The sequence below is a fragment of the Rattus norvegicus genome, chromosome 6 (genome assembly GCF_021556685.1).
Source record: "Rattus norvegicus strain SHRSP/BbbUtx chromosome 6, alternate assembly SHRSP_T2T, whole genome shotgun sequence".
Taxonomy (NCBI): domain Eukaryota; kingdom Metazoa; phylum Chordata; class Mammalia; order Rodentia; family Muridae; genus Rattus; species Rattus norvegicus.
In genome coordinates this window covers 119,937,772-119,955,625 of record NC_141539.1, presented here as the reverse complement: position 1 = coordinate 119,955,625, position 17,854 = coordinate 119,937,772, and the positions used below count along the sequence as shown (strand labels likewise).

Genomic DNA, 17,854 nt, shown 5'->3' with positions numbered 1-17,854 from the left:
AACAAGGGGCCTCCCCTGAAATTTGGTTATCTATCCTCAAAAATTAGTCGACATCTGAGTTCTCTGCTCTTGTACCCCATGGATTTGTGGATCCATTGCACTGGGATGAGAGAGACTCAATGATTCTTTGATCAGCCCTTCTACATCGCTGAGGTTTCCTCATTGCACGCGATAGGGTGATCATGATTTCCCCACTAACACACTTTCTGGCTGGCCTCTTTTGTAGAGTTCGTCTTAGGTCGTTTAGCAGTTACTGTCACACAGCACTGCGGTATCCAGAGACGGGCAACTTTCCTCATGCACGGACCAATCTAAGACATGGGGCCCGGTGGCGATAGGGTTACCCTACAATGGATAAGGCTGTGACATTAGAGGAACGACCTAAGACAGGAGCCACAGCAGATGGACGTAACTGCAGAGGCCTAGACCAGCCTCATTGTAGTAAAACAAAAAGGGGGAGATGTGGAAAGCCACAATAACATTCGCCATCACAAGATAGCGCTGGCTTCTGCTGCGCCCCACGTGGAAAGCCGGGATAGCATTCGCCATTATAAGATGGTGCTGGCTTCTGCTGTGCCAGCCCGACTTCCTTTCAGGAAACTAGCTGTGTGCGCATGTGCAAGAGTGTGTTTGCGCCAAGTCTTTGCCCACCCCGGGGTGTGCCAGTGAGATCATGGGTAAGCGACCAATCAGGCGTGGACACGCCGTGCTAGGGTTTTATTTTTTTTTCTTTTTCTTTTTTTCAGAGCTGGGGACCAAACCCAGGGCCTTGCGGTTGCTAGGCAAGTGCCCTACCACTGAGCCAAATCCCCAACCCATAGGGTTTTATAAGCAGCGCCTTTCTGGGCCCCGGTCTCTCCTCTTCAAGATGTAATAAACGCTTTGCTGCAGAAGGATCCTGGTGTCCGCGTGTGTTCTTGCTGGCGAGACGATAGCGCGGGACATAGAACATCACGAGGAAATAGATCAGTCAAGAAGGCCAGTAACCCTAAGATATCAAAGACAGAATTAGTAGATCTCTCTAATTCACCACTTGGTGATTATGGAGATGAAAAACCTATTTGCATATTAGTTGTGGACAAAACTTGTCTGCTGAATGTTTGTAATACTCTAACTTGGCTTTCTGAGTTTTATAGCATAAGATATGCCTGTGTGATTCAAGGTCTTTCATATAAGTATTTTCCTATTTTATATATTATACATTATGAAATTTATTTTATTAGCACACAACTCTAGGAAGGAGATATGATTTTGACAGGCTTGTAAAAGTGATTACTTAAAGAAATGCACCTCATGACAATTTAAAACCCACATAAATCTGTTATGATAAAAATATCGCATTTAGAGGCACTATTTCAAAAGCATTGGTAGATTTTTGCTTTTCATCTTTAGTGTCCCACTTATCACATTTTATCAACTTTGTAACATCACTGAGAATCTGTTTGCCCTCTCGCAATTCCCTGTAGCAACAATAAAAAGGATTAGTGTTGTTTCAGGAATTGTGTCACTAGAAAAGGAATGTGGAATATGGAACATGTGATTCTATCTTGCCACATGGTAAATCAATTCAATACTTATATAGTTTATGGCTTGGTTTTTGATAGACATCTACAATTATAGAGTCTAAACACCCATGGCCAACTTGACTTTATTATGCAGAGCCCTATGTAAGGAATATAAGAGTGCAAAGCCCGAGTTTCAAACTTGTAATGTTTGCTAAATACTCATTCCAAATAATTGTACCTTTCTCTACTTAATTTTCATCTTCTTCGGCATGCTGTTGTTAAACAGTTAAAAAAGAATCTTGGAAATAATAGAGTGTAGAACATGGTGACTAAAAGGCGTTTAGTATGAGTCAAGAACTTTCTTTGCTTCCCCCTAAAAAATGTATATTTGTTTCAGTTGTTATTGTGAAATGATTTATAATTGCCTAGGTACCTAAGGTAAAATACAGAGTTCACTTGGTCCTGAAAGAAGAAAAATATATTTACCTCCACATATCTCATATAAATCAAAACTGATAACAAAACCTGTGACAATTTCCAGATTATATAGTAATGACTAACATTTGAGTACTCACCATATACTTAACATACCACTAAACACATAAATGAAATATTTCATTTAAACTATCCTAAAGCACTCCGAACTAGCCTATACTTTGATCTTTTCCATTTGCCAAACGAAAACCAGATTTCCAATTTCACACATCTGCCCCTTTCCCCATGAATTAATTTGTTTATTCAAAGTTCCATACAAATCTCAGCCCACCTCCTCCCAGTAAACCCTTCAAAATTCCCCACCCCTCACCCCTTCCCTTGTATCAAATCACCCTGATAATTCTAGTTACTGAAACACTACACACAACTTCTCCAGCTGATTCCAGACAAGGCAGCCCAGGTAGGAAAACATGATGCACAGACAGGCAACAGGGTTGGTGTTAGCCTCCAGTCCAGGTGTTGGGGACCCACATGAAGACCAAGTTCCTACATACTTGCTGCGGAATGGGGCACCTAAGTCCAGACCTTGTATGTTCTTTTATTGATGGGTCTGTCTCTGGGAGCCTCCAAGAGTGTAGATTAGCTTATTCTGCTGGTCTTAGTGGAATCTTTATTCCCTTCAGGTTCATCAGTCCTTCCCTCAACTCTTCCACAACCTTCCAAGCTCATTTTAATATTTGGCTGTGGTCACTGCATCCGTTTCAGTCAGCTGCTCCATAGAGAATCTCTAAGGACAGTTAGGCTAGGCTCCTCGCTGTGTATCTAGGCTGCCAGATACAAACATCGCCTGAGGATCGAAGGTAGTTGAAGAAGGAAGTTAAGCCTGCAATGTGTCTCTATCGATCTTCTGAGGATAGCTCAGCAAATTTTCCTCAAATTGGAAGGGCTTGCCACTGCATTCATTTAAGTTCATCTCATATAGGACACCTGTATATCCAGGCCAGCAGTCACAGTTATAACTGTCAGCAGTGTCTTCACATTTTGCATCATTGTGACAGGCTTTGACCAACTAAGAGGCATCAAAGTCTCACAATGTGTTCCTGTGAATCTACTAGTCATGCAGGCACAGTGGTAGTGGTTGTTTCCTGTGTCCACACATAGCCATGGGGACATATTGTCTAGCACATTCATCAAAGCTGAATTCACAGTTGGTCTCCAAGGAATCCTGGTGAAATCTGTCAATTTTTAAAATTTTGATTAATTATTTTACTTATTTAAATTATATCTTTTGCTACCTCCTGGTCCCACAGTTCTTCACCCTTTCTTCTTCCTGCTCCCCATACCACCTCTGAACCTCTCTTCCCTTGGGCCTCAAGTCTCTCAAGAATTAGGCACCTTTTCTCCCACTGCGGTCAGATCAGACAGTCTTCTGATTGTGTGTGTGTGTGTGTGCGTGTGTGTGTGTGTGTGTGTGTGTGTGTGTGTGTGTATGCTGGAGGCCTTCAATTACCCCATGTTGTATGGTACCTGCTTGGTGGCTCAGTCTCTGAGAGCTCCCAAGGATCTGGGTTAATTGAGACTGCTGGTCTTCCTATGGGTTCCCTCTCCCATTCACCTCCTTCACTCTTTCCCCAGTTACTCTATAGGGGTCCCTGACATTAGTCCAATGGCTGGGTGAAAGTGTCTGCATTGTTTCAGTCAGCTTCTGGTAGGGCCTCTCAGAGGACAGCCATGCTAGGTTCCTGTCTGTAAGCACATCATAGCATCAGTAACAGTGTCAGATGGGTGACATCCCCACACATGAGATGGATACCAAGTTGGGCAGATCACTGGGCAGCCTTTGTTCAGTCTCTTCTATATTTTCATTCCTGCATTTCTTTTAGATAGGAACAATTCTTCATCAGAAATTTTGATGGTGGATTAGTAACCTAATCCCTCCACTTGAGGTATGGTCTATCTACTGGAGGAAGATTCTTCAAGTTCCCTCTCCCCACTATTGTCATTTTGGCTAAACTTACTCCACTGAGTCCTGAGAGTCTCTCACCTCTGGATCTCTGAGACTTTGTAGAGGTCCCCAAACTCCCACCCCCAGAAGCTGGGCATTTCCATTCATTTTCCTGGCCCTCTTGGCTTCTTTTCTGTTTACCTCACATATAGCTGATCCAGTTCCACTTTCACCCTCTCCACTCACCCCTGTAGTCGCTCCCTCCCTCAGCCTACTGTGATTGTTTTATTCCCCCTTCTAGGTGGGATTGAGACATTCTCCCTTGGACCTTCCTTCTTGTTAAACTCCTTACAATATGTGGGTTGTATCCTAGGTGTTCTGTATTTTGGGGATAATATATAGTTATCAGTGAATATATACCATGTATGTTTTTTGGGGTCTGGGTTACCTCACTCAGGAAAATATTTTCTAGTTCCATCCATTTGCATGAAAAACTCATAATATTCTCAGTTTTAATAGATGACTAGTATTCTGTTGTGTAAATGAATCACATTCTCTTTCTTCATTCTTTGATTGAGGGATATCAGAGTTTAACGCCATGCACAAAGCTCAAGTCCAAGTGGATCAAAGACCTCAACATAAAACCAGATACACTCAATCTAATAGAAAAGAAAGTGATAAAGACCCTGGAACTCCTTAACCCAAGAGAAAATTCCTGAGCAGAAAGAACACCAATGGCTCTAAAAGCTACAACTGGTAAATAGGTCATCATGAAATGTATAGGCTTCTGTTAGGCAAAGGACACTAACAATAGTACAAACAGCAACCTATAGTTGGGAAAATAATCTTCACTAACCCTTCATATCACAGAGAGCTAATATCCAAAGTATATAAAGAACCCAAGAAGTTAATCTCCAAAAATAAAAGCATATATCCCATTTAAAAAAAAAAAGTTCAACATCCTTAGTCATCAGGGAAACGCAAATCAAAATGACCCTGAGATTCCACCTTACACCAGTCACAATGGCTAAGATCAAAACTTCAAATGACAGCACAGTATTTTCACATAAAATCATTTATTTTCACATTCCCCTTTTTCTACTATTCCTTCGAATGGGAATCTAATTATTTTGATGCAGTATGTGGCACAATTGTCTTAAAGAGCATATGGCAATATTAAAATGTACATATTTTGATTTCTAAATTGCATGCCTATATATGTATGTGTATATCTCCAGTGTGTTTGCTTCCTCATTTGTATGTTCCCTAAGGTTGTGTGGTATCCATGATGGCCAAGAGCTATGGAACCCTTGGAACTGAAGCTGTAGGCAGCTGTAACTTACCCAAAGTGGGTACTGAGAATTGAAACAGGTTTGCTTGGTGTCATGACTTCAGACCCAGATTCTCTTAGTTTTGGTTGAAATGAAAGCCAAGTTGTGTTAATCAATTCATAGTTCTTATGACTTGTCATCATTTAGGTTCATATAAACTGACATATCTAGAAGTAGGCCACAAAACAAAAAAATCTACACACCTTTAACTTCAGATGAATATTTCACAGCTTATACTTGGGAATATTTATGTGACAAACTTTTTAAAAGGGAAATACATATTGCTTGGTTTTATATATTCATATCCCCAGCAGGTGACTACAAGTTTAAATAAAGTATTTCTTAACTGGCAATGCATTTTTTTATGAAAATTTAAGTTGCAAGCAGGCTATAGGGAGTGAGCCTTATAAATCACCTGAGCTGTCCAACTATTGGCATGCCTCGCAGTCATTATGTATAATTGGTTAATGGTGTATTTATTCGCAAATTATTGAATCAGCTTCAGGGATATTCGCTGATGAGTTTCTAAACTCCAGGGGGATTTCAGTGCAGAGGTAAATGAATTAAAACATAAGATAAAACTAATTACTTTTATTTAAATTCAATTTTGGGGTAATCGTTCTGTCTTGGGGGGTCTTGCAGCAGTTTTCAGAAGTGATAAATTTGCTTTACTTTCCTAACTTGCATTTCCCTAGAGCCGAGAAATTAAATCATTGGGATGAAAATCAGAAAAGAGTATTTTCAAACTAAATTTTGTGCTGGTGCAATGCCCTACCACACTTCATTAGGCTCTCTTCTATTTGATCTTCTTTTTAGTTAACATGGCCTCTGTGCAAACCTGGTCACCCTTTTCAGATTCAGAGTCAAGTGCACGTAAGTGCATATTACTTAATAGTATTTAGATGTCCAGAAATTAAATGCCACTAGAATAGAGCACATCTCCTTTTTAAAGAAATATGAAGACATCCCCAGGATGCTGAAGGAGTTGGAGTCTATGCCTCATATAATGCTGTACATTTTGTGTCACTTAACTATAAACATAAAGTGGTAACATAGACATTAGTCAAACCATCAGTGTTTCATGCATGTACTTGAAATTTACTATTTTGTTTAATAACTGGTGCAATATCATTACAGCCTACTTCCTTTGACACAGTGTTGCATTTCTCATGGATATGGGCCTCTAGAATATTTATGAAATTAAAATTACACCTTTATATTATGATTTAGATACATGTCTACTGAGATGTGACTTGGTGCCCTGGTTTGTATCCATCTGATGTTGTGACAGACATCTTGAGCAAAAACAAGTTTGAGGAGGAAAGGTTTTAAGTCATCTTACAAGTAAAAGGTCACATTGTATCACAGAATAGTGGGAGCAGGAACCCATAATTCAACAGATTGCCTCTGAAAGAATACATAAAGAATTAATTGTATTTCATATTTCTGGAATCTTTGTTCCAAGTGATTGTAACTTACCTCTAGAAAGTGAAAGGCTAATCTTGCAACATCACTTCTCTTCCCTGTGCTTTACACCAATGAAACTCAGCTTACTCAGAGACCCCCCTCTCATTTATCTATCTTAATAAGATAAAGGCTTAGATATAATCACCAGCCATGTTTATGAGTTACCCAGTGGCTGTGTGTTTTGATGTGCAAAATACCCTGGTCTCTAAAAGGAAATTACAACTAAACTCTATCTCACTTTTAAATAGATTCCCCTCCCTCCGAGACAGGCCACTGCTGTGTTCAGGAAATGAAAGACATTTCATTTTTATTCCGTCTTGTCAAAAAGAGTTAAACCCAACGAAATGTATATGTTTAAATGTGGGTACCATATGCGGATGACTTATCACCAAAGTATCCTTAAAAAGACCAAATATGTAAATGTTAGATAGGACCTAAGACTGCAAATGCAAGAAAAAAGCAGTCCTAGGAAGCTCAATGTAAATTCTTACTGTCTCTTTATTATTCCTATCCAAGACCAAAAAGGCACAGATTTCTGAATGCTTGCCAGGTCTTAGATCTTTTGTTTTATTCGTGCTTTTAAAATAGGACTTGATAAGGTATGATGATTACTTGTAAGCTTTAATGTCAGAAATCTTACATTTGGATAGTGACACAAAGAGAATGGTAGAAACAATTGAGAAGGCCTGTTGCATATGAGATACAAGGAAACATCCAAGGCCAACTCCTTATTCAAATACACAATGAGCTTATTATTAACTGATATTACCCCTGTCAGTCAGCTCAGTGGGCACAGAAGTATAGATAAACAGATCCACATCATGCTTAGATTATGTTGATCATTGATAGTTATAGTTCCTTAATGTTACCTTGAAGAGTTGGGGAGAGCTTGGAAGAGATCAAAGAATACATCCACCCGGTTGCAAACACTTCAAGAAGATTCACATGTCATTGTATAAATGCATCTTCTCTATACCCTGAAAGGAAGACTCACACCCAAACAAGAGTGATTTTATGGATGTGGGACAAAAATTGTACATGTTCAATAAGTCTGATAATTTTAATATAAATAGGTCTTAGATGTAACATTAGAAGACAAAGTGTAATGAAAAGGGCATAAAAGTATATTCCCTGAGATGTAGAGTGATCATTGTTTTTGCTTTTTAATAAGTAATTTTCTTTCAAAATGACATCTAAATATTTGCTTAGATTTTAGTTGTAGAATATGTATTATGGTTATAGTTCTCAAACTTTCTAAAACTCAGACACTTAAATACAGTTTCTCATTTTGTATTAACCACCCTCAACCATAAAATTACTGTGGTTGCAACTCTATAAATACTTTTGTTAATGTTAAGTTATAAGTATCTGTGTTTTTCAATGGTCTTAGGAGACACCTATGTTGAATTTACCTTTTGTCCCACCTGCAAGGACTGTGGCCCACAGGTTGAGAAACACTGAAAGGGAGAAAGCATACTCTTTATCTATTGGCAAAGGACCACATATGTACTAAGCTTAAACAATAACTTCCTTAGCGTGTAATGTGGCTTATTAGAAAGCCATTTTTAATTGTATTTGTAATCTATTTCCAAGAAGATTGCAGGCATATAATTATTCTGGCATTGGGCATATGAACAAATTTCATTTTGAATTGTTCCCTGATATGACTCCAAGTGTTCATTTAAGTGTATTAAAAGAAATAATAAGTCTTATCCTGGAAATCTTTTGGCATTGACAACAGAAAGAAGAAAGGACACAGAACCTCGAGCACTGACAGTGGGCAGGTGGGCTCTACTGGAGTTGCATTAGCAACAATAGCAACCTGGAAACTCAGGCTCTCTATTTTATATATTTAGACAAAGTGGCAGGTTTATGGTATACAGTAGAATGAGAAGGAAGGTTTAAGCTAGTCTCTATAGAAGGTCTCCAGAGGGGCAAAAATCTCACACCAGAAACATCTGAGAGAGAAAGCTGCAATGCCTGATTTCTCTACACTCTGACAACATTTGCACACAAAACAGAGAAAGGCTTTGCCAATTCCCTGAGCCTGTTCCAGGGAAGGCTTTTCTGAATCCTGTGGGTCTGTGCCATTCCAGTTCTAGTCAACAACACACACTCCATCTTTACTATCCAGAAGACCCAAGTCCACAACTGACTCATCCACTGACACAGACAACCTATGTACCAGGGAGCAGAGAAAATGCTTTCAAAGGCTATTTTACAATAATCGTATCTGTCTAGCAGCCTCCATAATAAACATTATCTATTTTACAAGGTCTCTAGAACACCTGCTGGAAGGCCTGAGGAGTTTTCTCAAGCTGGAAAAACTATTCTGCTAGCGCGTGTTTTGGAATGTTTAGAGTCCATTTAAAATTAGCCACCGTTAGAGTGATTTGCAGTTCTCTGCATTCCTCACTTGGCACGAGCTTTAAAGGAAACATGCTTTCACAGGTCTGTCACACCTACCCACAGTAGCTGCGACTTGTGTCCTGTTTGTTTCGTTCTCTTTGGTCGATTTTAATGGAAGGCTTAGGAGTGATTAGAAAATAAAACACCTCGTGACAGAAGCATAAATTATTTCTTCAGTACCAGACAACATTGTTAGTGTGTCACAGAATCATAATGTATAATACATACATTATAGTATAAACTCTAAAGTTATTTTACATTCTCAGCAGGGAAGACCGATTTGCAAATTCATAAATCACATATGCCATGTTAATTTATTTAAATAGAATGTTACTGTACCCCTTTTTGAGGACAAAGCATAGATAATAAAATATTGAGGTCACAGTTACTATTTTAAAGAAATCAGATATTGTATTTAATGAGAATGAATGTCTGGAATATTTTGTAGCAATTGTTCAACATCTTAACATCCCATGTTATTTTTCCTTGCCACTCAACCCTGAGTTCTACTGATAAATCTATTATTAATCATTTCTGTTATTCATGGATGATGTGATATCCTTTATTTATATTTTACAAGAATGTAAGCTGGCCCTTGGGATCCAGCTAAAGGGAAGGCTCCAAGTTTTGACACTATTACTAATGCTGTAGTACACTTACAGACAGGAGACTAGCATGGCTGCCCTCTGAGAGGCCCAACAAGCAGCTGAAAGAGTCAGATGCAGATATTTACACTCAACCAATGGACAGAAGCCAGGGACTCCTGTGGTTGAATTAGGGAAAGGCTAGAAGAACCTGAGGAGAAGGGCAACCCCATAGGAAGAACAGCAGTCTCAACAAACCTGGACTCCCAAGATCTCTCAGACACGGAGCCACCAACCAGGAAGCATACACCTGCTGATATGAGGCCCTGGACACATTATACAGCAGAGCGCTGCCTGGTATGGCCTCAATGAGAGAAGATGCTCCTAACCCTTGAGAGACTTGAGGCCCCAGGGATTGGGGAGGCCTGGTAGGGAGTAGAGGTATGAGGGCATCTTCTTGGAGAAAGGGGAGGAAAAATGGGATGAGGAACATTCAGAGTGTGTACCTGGGCAGGCAGGGGATAATGACTGGACTGTAGAAAGAAAAAAAATTAAAGAATAGCAGTAATAAAGAAAGACAAAAAGAAAGAAAGAAAATAACCTAAATGTTGACAGAAATCTTTATTAATTCAACATTTTATATTTTTATTTTATTTCCTTATGTCTCTTTGTGTGTTTGTGAATGTACATTATACCAGAACTCTTGTGTGAGGATCAGAAGACAATTTGAAGGAGACTTGTTTCTTATACTTGGGTTTCAGGGATGGAAATCAGGACATCAACCTTAGCAATAAGTGCCTTTATTCACTAAGCTATGTCAGCCCATTCTAACTCACACTTTTAATTAAAAGTGCTTACTTCTACTAAATTACAAAATAGCTCTCATTTTCAGGTGCATAGAAAGACTATCACACAGAGAAAACTATAATTTTATTTTTAAAAGGCTTGACATTTACCCTCCAGCAAGTCATTTGCATCCAACCCATCTGCCTTCGTAATAAAAATTGGAAACTAATTTGATTTTCTTACCTGCAACTCACATGAAACAACAAATGCAAAAATGTTACATTAATTAGAAGGTTCAAGAAAAGAACTTCATAATAAAAACAATGTCTTAACAGTAATTAGTTCAAAAATATAAGATTTTGTATTTAATTATCTGTCTATGCCTGCAAAAGTCTCACAGTGATAACCAGGAGATCCATTGCAGTAAATATGGTTCTGCTAGGTAGCCGTGGCAGTTGAAGTACACTCTGCACAGCTTTACATGAATCCATTTTCTCAAGTTCTCACATTTCTTTGAGTACAAACGAAGCATCACTTTAATATATGCTGTCTTTAAGGGTCACTTTTCCCCAGGGAGGGATGCATATGGCAACATCTAGAAGCACTTTTGACTGTCACAGCTTGGAAGTGGATTGGAACTGGAACCCAGTGATCTAGCCAGGGATGCTGTTAAGCCCTAAAATTCAGAGCCTAACCCTTCTACCTCATCGCCTCATTAGCCAGCATGTTATGCCCAAGTTGGAAGGACCACACTTTAACTGAATGGAATTGCTACAATACTATATTATTGTGAAACAGTTTCCAGGAAGAATGGTGAAGGCAGTAGCTTAAAGGGGGGTGTTCAACTCCCCATCCCCCATTTCTTCAGAAGTCACCAAAGAAGAGTCACTTTTTTATATTGCTATCCTGAAATTGTGCCTCTCTCTAAGCACTACACCTACATTTCCATATTGTTCTATGGAAAGTCACCTAAGTTACTAAGTAGATCCTTAAATTTAATGGTTAGCACTAGCCATTTCTATGGTTATCCAGGAAGTCTGGGCCAGGGGAGGGAACTGACTCTGGCATGTGGTCCGGAAATGTTTGTTTTGACTGTCTCATGGCTGAATATCAGCCCGAGGGAGTTAGAAATGTCACTGGTGTGCAGTGGTATAATATTCCTGCTGCTCTGAAGCATCTTCAGTGTTAATCTTCTCTCATGCTTGGCAACTTTCAAAGTAGAAGTAATAGGCAATTCCATGGAGCTGTGAAAGAGATTCCAAGTCCTCATCTGTCTTTGTAAGGACAGAGAAAATTGCTACCATGCAGTTGGCCTTTTTCGTTATTGAGAATGTAGAACAGCTCAATTTTCACCAGGGCTAATTGATTTTCACAGCTGGGGCAGGGACTCTAAGAATGATGCGAAACTTGAAAAGTTTCTTTGTGCAGACCCCAGAGCTCATGGGTCTTCCAGGGACTTCAGAAATGGACTTAAATAAGGAATGCTGAACTCTTCTGAAATAACGGGGCACCAGCCAGAAAAGGGATACTTGATAGAGCCCACTGTGTGAAGAGGTTATGGCCTGCCATATGTCATTCCCACCTCTTCATAATTTCCCCTTCACATTCATTAGTTATGTTACAAGGAAGAAAACTGATTTCCAGCCCTGATACCAAACAGCTTCTCTGAAACAAGATGGGCCATAAGGGGTTGAGTTTCTGATTTCCTTTGCCTCTACTGACACAGAACCCCATGACTGACTTGGGTCAGTCTGTTTCCTAACTTTTCATGGTATTTTTCCCCAGAGGAAAGGAGAAAGGGTGTGAAGAGACAAAGCATAGATTGAATGAAGGACTGCAAATCATGGATGTAATCAATGGAAGAGAATGAAGTGTTGGGAGAGGTGAAAATGGAGGGAGAGGGAAAGGAGGAGGCGAGTCTTTCCTTACTTGGAACAGTCCAGCTTCCTAATATTCTCATTCAAGATGACACATCCCAATCAGTCCTGCACTTCAAAATGATGATTCTAGTTTTCAACCAAACTTTACTACCAAATGGCTAAATGGTCTGAGACGAGTGTTCTTTTGCCCGACTAGTGATATAAAACAATGCATGTCTAATGTGTTGGCAATGTCATGGCACGCCTGTTTCTTCATCTTCTACTTGCCTTGCTGAAGGTTAAGTTCTAACTCATGGTCCTGTTCAATGAAAGGTGTTTGATATTCAGCTTTAAGCTACAGAGTAGACCATTTTGTGCTTTTAACCAGAGGAGTGCTTATATTTGGAATGTGTTAATAATGCCTATTTTTCTGGAGAATGTCTATAGAAAATGAAAATGTAGAAGTAAAGTATATCACTATGATGAATAAAGATGATTATCAGAAGTAGTAGCCGGCAAACATTTAAGTGGTATCTACAGGCAGAGGCCAAGGAATTATTTGTCTTAACAAGTTCTCTCTTTACATTAAATAAAAATACAACTTGACAATAAAATCTAATAAATAGAATAGTAAGCATAATCTATCAAGTTACCAAAACAATTTACAAATGGAAAATTTTGTGAGATATTCCTGATAACATGTAAACCCATATAGAAAATTAGCTATGAGTTATTATTTAAGGACTTAGACTTGGTATTAGGAATAAAAGAAGGGATAATCACACTGTATTCTGAATGCCAAAATATTATTCTGCACTAGGGATAACTCATGCAATTACCACCATATGATTTGCCTTTTTTTATAAACACAAAATAAACTAAGTAGATAATTAGTGAAGAAAGGAAGAAGAAAGGAAACTTCTCCAAAACTGCCCTACAAGCCCATATACAGTCACAGAACAAGCATTAACAGGTATAAGGAAACTGAAATTACCCCTTATATCCTATCAAATCACAATGGATTAAAGCTGGATTTCAACAACAGAAAAATCTACATAACCACGGAAACTGAACAACTTACTACTCAATGATCTTTGGATGAGGAAAGAAATAAAGACAGAAATTAAAAACTTTCTGGAGTTCAATGAAAATGAAAGCATGACATACCCAAACTTATGGGACAAAAGGAAAGCAGTACTAAGAGGAAACTTCATAGAATTAAGTGCCCTCATAAAGAAATTGGAAAGTAATGCTAGTAATTTAACAGTACATGTGAAAGCTCTAGAAAAAAAGAGGCAAACACACACAAGAGAAATAGTAGGAAATTATCAAACTCATGCCTGAAATCTATCAGTTTAGAAACAAAGGGAACAAAACATAGAAACAACAAAATAAGATCTGGTTCTTTCAGAAAATCAACAGCATAAACAAACCCATAGTAGTAAAAGAACTTACACAACTTAACAAGCTCAGAAATAAAAAGGGAAACATAACAACAGACTCGGGGGAAGTTCAAAGAATCATTGGCTCTTTTTTCAAATGCCTGTATTTTACAAAATTGGAAAATATAAATGAAATAGATAATTTTCTATACAGATACCACTTACCAAAGTTAAATCTATACCAGGTAAGCTATGAAAACAGTCCCATAGCCCCTAAGCAAATAGATGAATTCATTAAACTCTCCAACTAAAAATAATATAAAATAAATAAAATTAAATCCAGGGACAGATGCTTTTAGTGCAAAATTCTACCAGACGTTCAATGAAGGGCTAAGACAAATACTCCTCAAAGCACTCAACAAAATAAAAACAGAAGGAGGCAAGGGGTGGGGAAGAGGATGGGGGTTTCCAGAGAGGAAACAGGGAATGGAAATAATATTTGAAATGTAAATAAAGAAGATATCCAATAAAAATGTGGTTAATTTACACATTAAAATACTGCTTAGCTACTAAAAACAAGGACATCATGAATTTAGTAGACAAATAGATGGTTCTAGAAAAGTTCATACTGAGTGAGGTAATCTAGACCCAAAGACATGCATTGCATGTATTCCCTGATGAGTGTTTATAAGCTAATAAAGCTCAAACTCAAAGAACCTCCAAAAAAACAGGGAACATTCCAGGGAGGCTGACTGAATCTATCTCAGAAGGGAAAAAAGTACATATTGGAGGTGGGTGGAGGCAAGAAACTGAGTGGGAGAGGGAGAGAGGGGAAAAAGAAGGGAGATTGGATGTGAGGACAGCAGTGGAGACTGGAAAGGTGACGGGGACACCTCCTGGGTGTCTAAAGACCTGGGATAGGGCAGTCCCCATGGTCACTAAAGGGGTGTCTTTAGCTGAATCTCCTAGCGGTGAAGAATATGGATCCTAAAGTGGCTACTTCCTGTAGCCAGGCAAGACTAATGGTGGAGGGGTAAGGACAACAGCATGCCCACAAAACTTTGACTTAAAATGTGTTATACCTACACGATGTGCAAGGATAAAGAGAGAGGAGGTGGAGAAAATGGCCAACCAATGACAGATCCAACTTGAGACACATCACATGGGCAAAAGCCAATCCTTGACACTATTAATGATGCCCATCACGCTTGCAGACAGGATCCTAAAATAACTATCCTTTGATACGCTCCACTCAATAGACGCAGAGAAACATGCAGAAAAACAGATGCAGGGACCTACAGTCTAAGATTAGATGGAATTGTGGAAGAGTCAGGGGAACAATTGAGATAAACAAAGAGGATATCTACTATACACTACATGGGAAGGCCAACAGAGTCAACTAACATGGACCCTTGGGGCCTTTCAGAGACTGAAGAAAGAAACAGAGACTGGACCTAGTATCCCTGTACATATGTAGCAGATGTTCAGTTTTGTATTCATGCATATCCTCTAACAACTGGAGAAGGGAATTTGTTTCCTTCCAATGGATCTTGTTCACCTGACTGGGCTGCCTCTGTGGCCTCAGTGAGAAAAGACATTGCCCAGTCTTGCAGTGACTAAGTGCTTGAGTGGGTTATCACATGGGGTAGGGTACCTCCTTGTCAGAGATGGGGAAGGGTTATTGGGGGAGGAGCTGTAAGAGGGGACACTAGGAGGAAAAATCTAACTGCACAATCATTTAAACCATCAACGTCTCTGTCCTCACTATAGCCAGAAAACATACTGGTCGGGATAACATGTCAATTCAGCCTTAGAAAATAAAGATTTGTATCTAAAAATGACTAGGCATACTATGTCATTAGATTTTATAATCAATTTAGTCAACAACTTAGCATATTTATGAAATTAGATTGTGGAAATAATTGTTGAACTATAGAAAGTTATCTTGAGTTGTCATTAATTGACTTCATTCCATAATGTAAATGCATCTGATACCTTAATTGTATTTCATGTTTTGTAACTTTATTTTTATAGAATTTTATAGTTTATGTAGAAAATATTTGAGAATAGTATGTTTTTTCAATTTATTCTTTATTAAAGAAACCCCATCATTTTAAGTGCTGATCGGTTCAAACTGAAATCGTCCTTGTTTGCTTTTGCTTTCTGTGTTTTGTTATGTTGTCTGTTTTCTTTTTTTAAATCTGCAAACATTATAATACTTATTTATTTTTAAAACTATTTGTTTGTTTAATGTATGTGAGAACATTGTTACTGTCTTCAGACACACCAAAAGAGGTCATCAGATCCCATTATAAATTGTTGTGAGCCACCCTGTGGTTGCTGGGAATTGAGCTCAGGACCTCTGGAAGAACAACAGTTTGTGCTCTTAACTGCTAAGCCATCTCCCCAGCCTGTTATCTGTTTTCTGTAGCCTGAGATGATTCAAAACCTTGCTCCTTCTATATAGGAACGAGTACTGGGATTAGAGATAGGAGACTCAGTACAACGTCACTGTAAGAGTTCTTACATTAGATTACGTTTCTGATTCTAGTGGTTGGAGCCAAATATTTTCTGAACGTGAACAATATTCCAATCTTGCTGTTCGAGGGAGTGTTTTAAACCCCAGCATCCACTGAAGAGGTTAGCATTAGTTTTTGATTAAGAGACCAAATGTCTCTTAATAATTACACAAAGAGTTTCCCAGTGCTTTCATAAGTCCTTTATGGAGGATGCTGCAAGATAATATTCACAAAATTTGTCTAATGATTTCAAGAATCAAACAGTTTAGTCTGTATATTTCTTTTGTATAAACTCCAATATTCTTGACCTTAGCAATGCAATTTAGAAAGAATATTTTACTGCAATCCATTTATATCTTACTATCTAATTTGAATTTAAAGAGGCCCTAAAAGCAATATCATGTTCATTTGGTTGTTTTAAACTTTATTAAATTCCCTCCTTGATTTAAATTTTGACTTGAAAAGTTACAGGAAATAGCACCAAAATAATATATGAATAGAACTATTATTTTTTCTTCCCACTGATGTTTGATTTTTATATTTTAAAGTATTTTATTTAATACATGTTCTTGAGTGTCTAGTATGGTCTAGACTGCTGGGCTGCAGGATTGAGGCAGTTGTGCCTGTCACTGCAGGAAGTTTTTGTCTATTTTTTTGTCTATTTTGTCTATTTTTCTTTTTCTGTTTCTAAGCTACTGGTTATTTTATTTATTCACACTTCGTATACTATGTCCCTTCCTGGTTTTCCCTCCACATAAACCTATCCAGTCCCCTTCCGCTGCTTCCATGAGGATGCTCCTCTATCCACCCACCCTCTCCTGCCTGACAACCATAGCATTCCTCATACTGGTGCATTGAGCCGTCACAGTACCAAGGAACTCTCCTCCCAGAGATGTCAGATAAGTCCACCCTCTGCTTCATTTGCAGCTAGAGCAATGGGTCCCTCCATGTGTACTCTTTGATTGGTGGTTTAGTCTTTGGGAGCTCTGGGGTGTCTGGTTCATTGATATTGTTCTTCCTATGGGGTTACAAACTCCTTCAGCTCCTTCAGACCTTCCCCTAACTCTTCCATTGGGGTGGCCATGGTCAGTCTTATGGTTGACTGCAAGCATCCATATTTGTATTCTTCATGCTCTGGCAGATCCTCTCAAGAGGTAGCTATACAGGGCTCCTGTCAGCAAGCACTTCTTGGCATCCACAATTTTGTCTGGGTTTGGTGGCTGCAGATAGGGGGGATCTCCAGGTGGGGAGTCTCTGGATGGCCTTTCCTGCAGGCTCTGCTCCACTTTTTGTCCCCGCATTTCGTTTACTTTTTTCTTAATTTTTTATTTGATAATTTTTATTGATATTTCAAATGTTACTCTCTTTTCAGGTTTCCTGTCCATAAGCGTCCTATCACACCCCCCCCCCTTCTTCTAAGATACAAAAGTAATTCTGGGTTAAAATTTTTGAGATGAATGTTTGGTCCCATCCCTAACCACTGGATATGGTCTCTATAGGTTCTCCCTCCTTTTTCTTGGCTATTTCAGCTAATGTCATCCGTGTTGGGTCCTGGGAGCATCTTGCTTCCCTGGTCCCTGGGACTTTCTGGTAGCTACTCCAGTTCCTCATCGCCCAACACTACACACCTCT

At 38.8% G+C, this 17,854-nt stretch overlaps 1 long non-coding RNA gene across 1 annotated transcript in view; it reads right to left on the bottom strand.

Annotated features, from left to right (window-relative positions):
- Positions 1-698: 698 nt before the first annotated feature.
- LOC134479459 (uncharacterized) overlaps positions 699-17,854 on the bottom strand; it is a 94,070-nt gene continuing 76,914 nt past the window's right edge. Inside the window, exon 5 of the long non-coding RNA XR_015622528.1 lies at positions 699-988. This is a non-coding gene — a long non-coding RNA (uncharacterized LOC134479459). The remainder of the gene's footprint in view (positions 989-17,854) is intronic.